This window comes from Chrysochloris asiatica, unplaced genomic scaffold (genome assembly GCF_000296735.1).
Source record: "Chrysochloris asiatica unplaced genomic scaffold, ChrAsi1.0 scaffold00059, whole genome shotgun sequence".
Lineage (NCBI taxonomy): Eukaryota > Metazoa > Chordata > Mammalia > Afrosoricida > Chrysochloridae > Chrysochloris > Chrysochloris asiatica.
Window position 1 is genome coordinate 10,729,150 of NW_006408577.1, and position 13,780 is coordinate 10,742,929.

Genomic DNA, 13,780 nt, shown 5'->3' on the forward strand with positions numbered 1-13,780 from the left:
AGAACAGAAATTTGTTTCCTCACAATTTAAGAGGTGTTACCCCAAAAGGATATTTAATAACTTGCCATTAACATAGTCAATACTCAGAGACAGAGCTCAGACCAAAGAACAGACTATTTAGTGTGCATTTATATGCATAAAGACAGGGAATGAGAATCTCCCAGATCTGCCTTCCTGAGTAAAAAGGAGAAGAGGATTTATAGGGATCTTGGGAATGGGGTATGAATCTAAGGAATTTCAGGAACTTCTTTCTTGCTCTTCTTATCTCAGGTCTTGGTGCTGACCCTTCAGATATCCATTTTTTTCAGTGGTGGTTATCAGTGGTTTAACAAGAGTTCTGTAACAGTTTTTCTTCATTCCTACAATAGTCCTCAGAGTGAGGGCCAGTTACCAATTAACTAAATCACTCTCCAGGCAGGAGACATGGCCATGTATATCTTGGGAAACCTTCTCAGGGGATTCTGATGCATACAATAGTTAAGAGTCAGTCCTGCCAGTAGTTCTGGTAGTACTATTCTGAATACAGTGACTCTTTCAACCATTCCTGTTTCCTTATTTTGTCTTTGTTCTTGGGAAGAGTGTTGCCCCATTTGTCTTTACACAGGTCTGCTTTGGTGACTGAAAAATGGCAATTAATTATTGAATGCAGTGAGGTAAGGAGTTAAACTTGAACTATAGTCACTGTTGTAAGATGATTCTTCTTTTTTTTTTTTACTTTAGCTAGTGTGCCATGAAGTCTGTTCCGATTCCTAGTGACACTGTATAGGGTTTTCAAATTTGAATTGCCCACCTTGTGGTTACCAGTCCAATGTTTCTCCTATAGTGCCACCAGGGTGTTTGTGCTCCTAGTAGCTGGCAATCCTTGAAGTTCTTGGGTTTTTAGATTCATTTGTCTCCAGTGTCATCAGATAAAATCTGTATCCCTGTGGCTGCTTGCTTATGTGTTTGCTCTGCTCCCTTTTTTAAAAAAATGTACAAGTTATTATATTTGGGACGTACCATACTGATAATGATCTCATTACTATGACAAAGAAAATCCTATTTTCATAGGAGAATAGAGGTATAAGGATTTCAATCCACATTTTGTGTGTGGTTCATCGTTTAATCAATACCAATATATATATATTTTTATATTTCAAACCACACTAAAATATTAAAACATTTTTAAAAAGTTTTGATGATTATGGAAGATATAGCATACATACTATAATTGCAGAAATTTTATCTAAGTGCATTTGCCAATCTAACACAGAATCCTTAATCTTTAATTCTCAAAAGGATATATTTAGTTAAATGTATTCCTCTTTGACTGTCATTGCTGTGCATTTTATCTATCATATTGAAGAAACACATATCAACTCTTCATTCATTGACTGATGGCTTATAATAAACTCAAATGTCTGTAATCATTGTTATATAGAATAATACAAGGTCTTATGCCTAAAAAAAAGTTTTTCTCATTGTCTGCTGTGAGATTTTCGACTTCACAGGAATACAAACATTGTAGTCTGAGGAAATAGAGAAGGGACTTCAGAAATGAAGAGGAAAGGGAGCAGTTTGTGACTTGCACCCTCTGTTATTTATCCTACCGACCACTCCATCTCATCATTTGTTTTGTGGAGATAAAATGGTACATATTTTACACAGTTTCTGTGGGGATTAAATTGGGCTGCAAGGTTGACAGTTCAAATCCAACAGCTGCTCTGTGAAAACAAGATGAGGTTGTCTGTTGCAGTAAAGACTTACAATCTTATAAACCCTAAGGAACAGTTCTGTTCTGCCCAATAGGGTGGCTATAAACTGGAATCTACAGGACTACAATGGATTTAGTTTTTGTGTTTTTAAGTGCTTAGAATGGTGTCTGCCATTTAAAAGCTCTGTTTGTTTTAGCTACTACTACTGTGATCCGACTCGACGGCACTTAACAACAACAACAACAACAACTGTGATCTTCAGAGCCAGGTGTGGCGCTGTGGGCTAATGCTCCATCTGCAAAGCCATTTGAACTGCAAGGTCAGTGGTTCAAGCTTACCAGCTGCTCCTCGGAAACCTTATACAGGGTCGCTATGGGTCAGAACTGACTTGATGGCACTTCATAACAACAACTGTGATCTTCGGAGTTTTCGAGTATACTTACCATTTATCTTGAATGAATGGATTTACTATATGCTCTTTTGTTTTCCTGGTTTTTAATTATAACATTAATATTGTGCATGCGTTGAGCTTCTGATTAGTATTAGAGTGAATGCAATCCATGTTGGTAGTCAGATTAAATATATATTTTCTTCCTCAATAATTATTTTGGGAGCTATATCATTATGACAATCACTCTAACTCATCCCCACTATTATTTGGCTTTTCGTTGGTAAGTGCCTCAGAGTCGATTCCAACGAATAGAGACCCTATATAATAAGAGTGCCAGTGTGGTGCTGCAGGATAATGCACTGGACTGCAAAGTCAGTTGGAACCACAATGTCAGTGGCTCCAGCTCACCAGATGCTCTTTGCAAACCCTATACAGGATTGCTATGAGTCAGAACAGATGCAACGGCCCGTAACAGCAACAACATAGGGTTCCAAAGAACAGCCAGTGGTTCACAGTCCAGCGCTGCTCCTACAGCGCCACACCAGGAGTCCACTATTTGGTTTAGAGCCACATTAAACTGTCTAAAATAATATGCCTTTTGAGAGCTCAAATTTTCCATGAAATTTTGTTTTATTTATAAGTGTCAGCTGTTTTGCTTTGTTTTAACTGTCTTCTGTATTACTCTGGTGGCAGGAATCACCTTTCAAAGGTCAAACAGAGCCAGCCGGAGCCATTCAGGCAGTGCCAGTGCTATCCTGGTTTCTCTGTGACTAATCCCATCATTCCTCATTGCAATAGTCTTAAAATCCATTCTCTGTTAAGTAAAGGCCTAACCATTCTCTGTTAAGTAAAGGCAGGGGAAATGACTTCCTTTTTGGCTGTAACAGAATAGATTATAATCCCTTCTTTTCTATGTACCTGAAAGATATTTTAGGAGTTATTTTCAACTAATTCAGCTTATAATCACTTAAACAACCTGCAATTTTCACACATTTGCAGAATTTTTAACTCTGTTTCAGACATTGCATATAGTTTAACCAGATCTTAAAATTCCCCTTAAATATTTAGAAAGTATTTCATTTTCAATTACTTCTTAGTGATACTGTAGTTGATTCTAAAACTTTCCCGATTCCTAAAAGTCTGTCACAATGAAAATAAAACAATGTGAACATATTTTCAAAAATCAAGTCTGAATTCAAGAAGTAAATTGCTCACTGTAAGCTTGAGGTGAGCCTCAAAGCAATTTTAGTCTCTTCATTTTATCTTTGTGGAAAATTGCAGAAATTGCTTTCTATATCCTCTAGCAGAAGACTGCCAGGAACATATCTGTATTTGAGGAAGTTGGGTTTATTACTCACTGTAGCAAAGAAGAATGAATACCACGAGGAACCACAGGGCTTCATAGTGAAAGAGTGTTAGAAGAACTATACAGTGCCTGGCTACTGCTTTCAACTGCTCTGAAAGGGATCACATTACAAGGTCCCTGATAGAGTGGGAGAAAATGTGGAACAAAACTCAAAATCATTTTTAAAAAAGACTGGGCTTATTGGTTAGAAAGAGATGGGAGGAACCTGAGACTGTGGCCCTTAACCACACTTCAAGTCTGGAAAGGAACTCAATCTTGTGGCCTGATCTTAGGTACGTTGTTGTTGTTAGGTACAGATTTATAGAGACCCTATGCACAGCATAACAAAATATTGTCCAGTTCTGCACCAACCTCACAGTTGTTGCTACATTTGAGCCACTCATTGCTGCCACTGTGCCATTCCATATCATTGAGGGTGTTCCTCTTTCTCTGACCCTCCATTTTGCCAAACATGGTATCCATCATCAGTGACTATTCCCTCCTGACAATATATCCGATGTATGAGAGATGAAGTCTGGCCATCCTGGCTTCCAGGGAGCATTCTGGCTGGCTGAACTTCTTCCAACACAGATTAGTTTCTTCTTTTGATAGTCCATGGTACATTTAATATTATCCACCAACACCATAGCTCAAATGCATTGATTCTTCTATGGTCTTCCTTATTTGCTGTTGAACTTTCACATGCATATGAGGTAATTGTAAATATCATTACTTGAGTCAGGCGTACCTTAGTCCTCAAACTGACATCTTAGTTCTTCAACACTTTAAAGAGGTCTTGTGCACCAGATTTGGCTATGGCAATGCGTTGTTTGATTTCTTGATTGCTGCTTCTATGAGTGTTGACGGTTGATGACAACTTCAATCTTTTCTCCAATTATATGGATGTTATTCTTTGGTCCAGTATGAGCATTTTTGTTTTCTTTACATTGAGGTGCAACTCATACTGAAGGCTGTGGTCTTCGATATTCATCAGTAAGTATTTTATGTCCTTTTCACTTTCAGCAAGCAAGGTTGCATCATCTGTATCTCACAGGCTGTTAATGAGTCTTCCTCCTATCCTGATGTAATGTTTTTTTCATATAATTCAGCTTCTTGGATTCACTAGTAAGGTATGCTCACTATGGAATGGTCAATCATTCAAATGAAAAGGACAACATTTACCTAAATACAAAGTTGGGAAGAATGGTAAGGTAGGTGGAATGGAAATAGGAACCACAGAGGGGAGGTAGGACAATTGTTGCATGAAAGGAATTGTAATCATTGAGATGAAACGAAATGTATGATTTGTTGAATGTAAAACTGATGATGTCTGTAAACCTTCATTCAATTCACAATTTTTTAAAAAAAAAAGGAATGAAAGGGCCAAGCTTCTCAGCTTCTTCATGTACAACCTGGCCAGCTCAAGGGCAAGGAGGAAATTAAAATTTTGTTTCATCTTCCAATTGAAGCTGAAAAAAATAGTAATGTTGGATTATGTGAGGCTATTGTACAATGTACAAGGACCTTTAGTCCTTCAAAACCTGCAAAATCTTTATGTACACAGAAGAATAGACATTTCTTCAAGGAACCAGAAGAAAATTTCTGGATGGTCATGGTTGTTCAGAATCCTGTCATCGAAAAGCAAAGTAAAGATAGGAAGCCAATTGTTGAATACCAAGAAGAGTTTCAGGACAAGGTTTATAGTCCCATGCTATAGCGGTGCTATAGTACGTACAAGCTCTTCAATGACACCTTTCTGAAAGCCATGGACGATGTAGTTCCTAGGGGAAAGATTAGAGAAATTCTTTCACTGGGAGCTGCAAACACTGCATTTGCAATCATGTTATTTTTGGTGGAATCGGCTTCTTCCCATTAGATAAAATGATGTATTTAGAAATCCATTCCTTTACTAATAATGGAGGAAAGTTCGAACATAGTCAAATACACTCCCTTTCTCTCCAATGATCAGCTCATCTGGAGTGGATTCAAGCAAAATGATGTGAGACTTTTATACAAATATCTCACCATATTTTTTTCCAAAGTATATTGAACTTGAGTTGGTGGGTAGGGTTTCTCCAGTGAGGGCAGAAAAGCCAGAAAACCTTCAACAATATGGAAGATTTCTTACTGGACCCTTGTACCTTAAGAATCCTGAAGCAAAATGCAAATTCTCTAAAATTTTTTTCAATACAGATGACACCTATGAAGATCTCTATTTAATTGTATCTAAGACCATGAATGCAGCTGTGTGCTTCATGATTGATGTCTTCACAAAGACTACATTGGGTTTTTGCCAAAGCCTGGACAATATAGTTGGGCCTCAGATCACAGTGCTGGCATCTGACATTTGTGAGCAGTTTAACATCAACAAAACAATATCTGGTTCTGAAAAAGAACCCTAGTTTAAATTTATCTATTTCAAACACATGAATTCAGCCCAGAAAAGTACAATTCATGTAAGGAAAATGCCTGGTGTGTCACTTATATCCATTTAAGTGGATTTCATGAAGATTTTAGGTGACATCAACAATGATTTCACTAGGGTGGATGAAGATGAAATCATTGTGAAAGCGAAAAGTATGATCAGTGGGAGCTATATGTTATTTTGAACTAAAAAAATGCAAACCTGATAGAAGTACATGAAGAAGTCAAGAAGCTTTGTGTAACTCAGTTCTAAAACCTATTTCTCTTGGATTGACTGAGACACAGGTCCCTGACAAGATCTTTAATTCAGCCAACCTTTGGTTTGCCATTGCCAATTAAGTGTCCTTTTGGTGACTGGGTAAATGACAATAATAAAGCAATACTTGCTTGGAAGAATCCGATTTCTGCTCAGTCTCTTAACTGAGGTTTCCAGAGGTATTTAGATTTTAAATATTTATGTGGAATTCAAGGTAGACTTCACCATCTCTTACCATCTCATCCTTTTAACATTAAGTGAATATTTTATTGGAAAATAAGGCTAATAAATTGTTAAAGTTTTGTTTTTTAAAGGAATGAAAGGATTTTGGCTTCATTTAACTGAGTTTGGGATTCAAGGAAATGGAGGGTTTCTTGATTAGGTCTAATCAGAAAATGAGTATAATCGTATGATTGGGTATCTTAATATATCTTGTCATTAGGGAAAGTACACTAGAGCAAGGTAAAGCTATGACTGATAAGGAGCCGAAGTCATTCATATCAGTAGAAAGTCATGGATATTCTGAATTTTGTGGCTTTGAAAATGTTCATGCTTTCTCTGTATTCAAGTGTGATTGTGGAGTGATCTTGTTTTTGTCTTAATCCATTAGTCACAGACTGACCATGTCTGATGTTGATGTTCTTTGAAACTGTTTGTTTTAGCAGGAGAACACCATGGCCTAGATGTGAGTAGCAAGCCAGCTCCTGAATGACCATGGTTGTGTTTTCTTTTGAATTTTAATTTACTTTATTTTTGCTTCATTTCAACTGTTTTAAGGACATAATACTTTATACATGTTTTTTTTTCTGCATATTCAAATTAAGCATGTTTCTTGTGACATATAAGAAACTGCCTGAAGATTATTTGTATTAGTTCAAATTGTATTCTTTTAAACTTCTCATCTTGATACAGAGTCATCTTCATAGGCTCCACTAACAAAATCCCTTCTAAGTTTGCACAGCTAGTAGGTCACTTCTTTCACTGGATGGAATTCACTATGAAGATTCATGTCATTTATGGCTGATTCTAGGCAAAATTGAATAAATCAAGTCTTTTAAAAAAATAGCAAAAAAACCCCCAATAAAACTCTGTAATGTAAGCACTGGACTGCTAATTGTGTTGGCTGTACAAACCTACCAACAACTTCTCTGAAATCCTATCCAAGTTTCTTATGAGTTGGAATCGACTTGACAGTACTTAACAGCAGCAACAGCAAGTGGGCAAAATATGAACAAATCACATCTTTGAAACAGTTTTTTGAAATTAATTAATTTGTTTTTTATAACATTTTTACATGGACCCCAGGTAGCCTAGTTGGTTACATATTGTACTGCTAACTGCAAGGTCAACAGGTTGGCTCCATCAAGGCTCTCTCTTCATTCTGCAAGTACTCACACCAGGTTTCCAGAATTCATTATCTGCCTCAAAAGACTCACCCTCAGCTTATTCTTTTGGGTTGAGTGCTTTGGGCCTTTCCTCCTTAATTACCTATCAGGATATGCTTGGCCTGCCCTATTTCCTCAGTTCCCATGGCTGCACTCAAATGTTGGCTAACAAATCCTTGTTAATGCTTTATTACTTTTAAAACACTGTATATAAATCTTTTTTTCTTTGTGGCTTTCTGGAAAGAATCCTTGACTTTACAATGCTAGTTTTTTCAGGATTGGAAGCTCAAGAGTTATTTAGGGTCAGATAGAGCCCATTTCCCCCCTCAAATTATGCAGATGAAGCTGGTGACTTTCTACACTGTTGGTTATCAGCTAGTCATTTTATAACCTCTGAGAGAGAGAATTTACTTATTGTCTGTTAGGCAATGGGAAGTATAAAAGCTAGCAGCCTCATTCTGAAAGGGGTGTAAAGGACATGCCGTACCATGGAATGCCAGTTTCTGATAGAGGAGAGAGGACAGTATGTTTCATAATTTCGTTGGTTATTTTCTGCTAGGTTAAATTATACCTTCGTTGTGCTTGAGATTGTTCTGATCTCTGTGAGCGATCCAAGAAGTTACTTAACTCAGCAGATGGTTACTATCATTCTGATCAATCACTCTTATCAAAAGTAAGTTTTCTGTGGAGACAATTCAAAGGCAAAATAAAATCACAGTATTTGTAGGCTGTTAATTATTTTTATCAGTATACATTGGCCTCTAGATTTTACACTCAGATTTACCACGTGACTTTCATAATTGTCAGATTTCTTTCCAGGGATGGAAAATTTAAATAGTTTTACTATTTAGCAATGCATTTGGTATGTGTGCTTGAATGATTTCCAGTAGTTATTAGAAGCTATCTCTTTGTAACACTGATAACAAAAAATGCTTTCAACTGCTGCGACAGTGAACTAGATGATATGGCTCCCATCATTGGGAACATTGGCTCTATTTGAGGGATGAGGAATGGGTATAAAACTTTGAAAGGTTATGTTGAAACATTTGTATAATTACTGACTTTCCCAGGATAGAAAGAAGCATTTACCATGGCCTTATAAATAAACTTCCAATACAGCAAATCAGGGCAGAACTGCTTAAGAATCAGAAAAAAAATGTTGATTTTGTAATGAATGCATTGAAAACTAGAATGCTCAGAACTAACCTGGAAAAATGTAAACTGTCATGTAAAAATATATTTCAACTGCAGGGTTGTATCTGAATTTTTCACTGACTTCAGCATTATAAGAGTTGCAGAGAAAAAAAATCTGATAATAAACTTTAACAGCTCCAAAGTGTTTCTGCTTGATTCTTATAAATCAATATATCTAACTCAAGGATAAGGTAATTTAGAGATTTCATATATTTTTGTGTAACATGATTAAGATTATGTCCTATGAAACTAAACATAAGCAATTTATATAACTTTCCAAGAAGCAAACAAATGACTCCTAACAAAGTTCAGTTTTTACTATATAATCTTTACAAGGTCATTTACCACTGAAAAAATCTATGTGTCAAGGATATATATAACAGGGAACTGACTTTTTAATTATTTAATGCAATTTCATAAAACAGAACATATTTTAAAAAAGAGCTCAAGTCATAATTCTATTGAAAACTATATGAATATCATCAAAATAATGTCAAATATAGGACTGGACAATAAGTCATTTAGGTTGGAAGTCATTCAAAATAGACTGAGGAAAAGTTGTCTCCTCGAAGTAGAGTTGACTTCATGGCATGAAGCTTTGGGTTGCAATGTTGAAGGATTCTATTGCCAAAATATTGAATGACACAGGCATCATCAAAAAAAAAAAAGAAAGAAAAAACAGTCACTGTACCAAAAAGAATTGGTCAATGCTTAGCCATTTGAAGAAGTAGTATATGATCAAGAACTGATGATACTAAAGGAAGAAGTCCAGGCTGCACTGAAGGAATTAGTAAAAAACAAACAAGTCTCCAGGATCCGATGGAATACAAATTGAAATGTTTCAGTGAACTAATGCAGTGCTGGAAACACTCACTAGTCAATGTCAAGAAACTTGGTGGGCAGATACCTGGAAAACCAATCAGAAGAGCTCCATATTTATGCCCATTCCAAAGAAAGGTGGTCAATCCAAATATAAAAATTATGAAATAATATCATTAATATCACATGCAAATAAATACATTTTTACTAAAGATAATTAAGAAATGGTTACCCGAGTATATCAACAGGTAGCTGCAAGAAATTCAACCTGGATTCACAAGATGGAGTGGAATATGGAATATCACTACTGACGTCAGATGGGTCTTGGCTAAAAGCAGGGAATGCCAGAAAGATCCTAACTTGTGATTTATTGACAAAGACTTTTGAGTTTGTGGATCACATGACACACTATGGATACCGTTACAAATGATGAGTATTCCAGAACTCTTTATAGTGCTCATAAGGAACCTGTGCATAGATGAAGAGGCAGTCATTAGAAAAGAATAAGGGAATACTGCATGTTTTAAAATCAGGAAAGGTGTCTGCCAGAGTTGTATCCCTTCAGCATATTTATTCATGGTATGCTGAACAAATTATCTGAGAAACTGGATTATATAAAGAAAAATGTGGCATCAGGATTGGAAAAAGACTCGTTAACAACCTGTAATATGCAAATGACACAACCATGCTTGATGGAAGCAAGGAGGACTTGAAATATTTACTATGAAGATCAAAGCCCTTTTGTATGGATTGAACGTTAATGTAAACAAAAATCAATACTCACAACACAACCACTAAATAACATCATGATAAACGGAGAAAAGATTGAAGTTGTCAAAGACTTCATTTTCCTTGGATCCATAATTGATCATATTGCATTACATATATCTGTTGCCAAAGATCTCTTTAAAGTGTTAAAGAACAAATACGTTGATTTGAGGACTAAGATACACCTGACCCTAATCCTGCTATTTTCAACCACTTCATATGCATGTGAAAGTTGGAAATGACTAAGGGAGACCATAGAAGGATTGATGCACTTATATTATGGTATTTGCAAAGAATATCAAAAGTGCCATGGATAGCCAGAAGAACAAATAAATCTGCCTTGGAAGAAATACAGCACCAATGCTCCTTAGAAGCAAAGATGGAAGAAATACAGCACCAATGTTCCTTAGAACAAAAAGCTGTTGTCTCTCATTCTTTGGATAAGTTGTCAGGAGGGACCAGTTCCTGGTAAGGAAATAATGCTTGGTAAAGTGGAAGATCAATGACTAAGAGGAAGACCGCTAACATGATAGATTTACACAGTGGCTGCAACATTGGACTCAAGCATAGCAATAATTGGGAGGATGGCACAGGACCAGGATGTGTTTCATTCTGTTGCTATGAGTTGAATGGACTAGCACTGAAGAAGAAGAACAACAACTCATTTTTTTTAAAGCAATTAGAAATATTAAATTGTAAGAAACATACAATTTAGTTGTAAGAATCGTTCAATTACTGAAACTATTTGAGAATAAATTTATAATATGATACTTTATCATACTATATTATTGTGTAATGCCTACAGAAAAGGAACATCTTCCTTTATAATCACATCTAGTCATCCAAATCAGGAAACCAATACTGGTAAATTATTATCATAAAATACTCAGAAAAAATTAAAGTTCTGTGAATTGTTGTAATAATGTCCTTTATAGCAAAATTTCCAAGGTGTATAACACTTTTTATTTAAACATGTTGCACTTTATTGGCATGTCTGTTTTGCCTCTTGCAGTCTAGAATGGTGCACCAATCTTTTCTTGCCCCTTTGAAAATCATAGGCCAGCTATTTTGTAGAATGTCTCTCAATTTATTCCAGTCTGATAGAGTCTCATTATAGATCCACTGTTTGTGTTCTTATTAGGAATGTTCTTGTCAGGAATATTGCAACTTTATTTTCATTGCTTCTATTCAAGTGGTGTGTATTTTTTATGTAGCCCTTTACTGATTTAATCAGGTGATTAATCTGGTGTTTGCCAGATTTCCTCATCAGGGCTCCAGGCAGTGGTATGTACTATAACTTGCATTTCTAGGATAAATTGTCTGGTGTAGCCAGATATGCAGACACAATTATCACATAGAACATTTTAAAGGCTTAGAGATTAAATCAACCAGGATTTGGTTAAGGACCAATTTGGAGATTTTGAAATACCCAGGACTTTGACCTCCTATGGGTGGTAAGTGAATTCTTTATGGCACAAGTACCAATTCCATACCATCGGATTCACTCCAGTTTTCTCCCTTTCCATAGTTTGAATTTCCTTCTCTAAACAATGAGAAGCCTGACTCCTATTATTCTCCATTTATTAACTTAGCTCAATGACTTTTGAAAATAACAAACCTATCATCCCTACTTCTGAAGATCAGCCCAATGCTTAACCCACTGTGCCACCAGGGATCCTCTGTTATCATCAGTCATTCACTGAAACACTTTTTTCTCAATTAGTGCTATGATATTGGTGGTAGCAACTTTCTATGCAGAGTTTCTCCTCACTCTTCTCAGACTCTGACAAACCACATAGGTGTAGTGCTAAAATGACATCCAGTTTGACTTTTTAGCAGTAATATAGGATAATATAATTGAGACAAAAAAAAAACCTTTTTGAGTAATATTTGCCTGGTGGTTTCATTTTGTTGATGAGAAATTTGACAAAGTTACAATAATTTTGATCAGAAATTCTTTGGTAGTATTAGAGTGTTCAAATCTACTTTTCCAGTCTTAAGTAAAATCTGTGTTCAGGAAAGTCTGACTGGTAAATGGAAATGGTAGATGCTATTTTTATCCCAATTCTAGAGAAACTCACACACTGTGACCTTATAAGAGCTACCTTGGAAGTTTCAAAAACGAGCAGCAAGTCAGTTCTCCTTCAACACTCTTTGCTTATCTGGGTTTGAGAATTCATTGCAACAACCACATAGAACTCAGACACCAGGTTCACAGTTATAGAGTTTATTAGGGAAATTGTTGTTATGTCCCATCAAGTCAGTTGCAACTCATAGCAGCCATATATAGATTTTCCAAAGAACAGCTTGTGGGTTTGAACTGCTGACCTTGTGGTTCGCAGTCCAATGCTGATCCTACAGCACCACATTAGGAGTCAGTCCTTTAAGCTTATAGCACCTCGTGTTCCAGATGGTCTCCCTTTCCAGTATTAACCAGACCCAACCCTGCTTCTCTTCTGAGATTAGATGATTAGGGAAGTTAGTAGGTTATAAATCACATCAGAAATATTAAGGGCACAGTTCCTTCAGTCAGGTTGGTCTATCCTCAGCAGTACCTGCTGGTAGGCATCTCTCTGGCCCCTGGTCTGACATCTGCCTTATTTGTTGATGTTACAGAGCTCTTTTAGAGCTGCAGATAAATGCCAAAAGTATACTCAACTCCACTGTGAGCCTCAGTCTGAAGGTACTAAGCTCTAGCTCCCAGGATCAGCAAATCTAACTTCCCAATTACATATCTGGAGGCACCTGACCTTACAAATGAGCTTCCTTCCCAAAGGCACTCAGCTTTATTTATTTTTACTTGCTCCATAGACTGGGAAGTCTGTTGGTTTGCCTGGTGGTCTGGCTATTGGTTCTGCTGCTGCTGCTCTTCTGCCATTCCTCTAGTGTCACAGCTTTCTGTCTCTGGGTTGAAGAGATTTGATATTCAGGGGTCCTGGAGTCAAAAAGATGCACTCTACTGGCACTTCTTTCATGGTAGTGAGATCCCCCTTCTTGTTTCTGAGATGACTCCTTTTATACTCATATTGTTGTTGTTAGGTGCCATTGAGTCAGTACTGACTCTTAGTGACTTTATGCACAGAGGAACGAAAGACTGCCTGATCCTGGGCCAACCTCACTATTGTTGTCATGCTTGAGCCCATTGATCCTGTCACTTTGCCAATCCATCTCGCTGGGGGGGTCTTCCTCTTTTTCTCTGGCCCTCCCTCTTACCAAACATGATATCCTTCTCCAGGGACTGGTCCCTCCTGATAATATGTCTGAAATATGATACATGAAGTCTGGCCATCTTAGCCTTTAAGGAGTACTCTGGCTGCACTTCTTCCAACACAGATCTGTTGGTTCTTTTGGCAATCCATAGTACTGTCAATATTCTCCTCCAACACCATGACTCAAATGCATCAATTCTTCTACGGTCTTCCTTATTCATTGTACAGCTTTTGCATGCATATGAGGTTATTGAAAATACCATGACTTGGGTCAGGTGCACCTTAGTCCTCCAGC

The 13,780-nt window shown here is 36.8% G+C and overlaps 1 pseudogene; it reads left to right on the forward strand.

Moving 5' to 3' along the window:
- Positions 1-4,633: 4,633 nt before the first annotated feature.
- Positions 4,634-6,128, forward strand: LOC102825497 (annotated as a pseudogene).
- Positions 6,129-13,780: the final 7,652 nt, after the last annotated feature.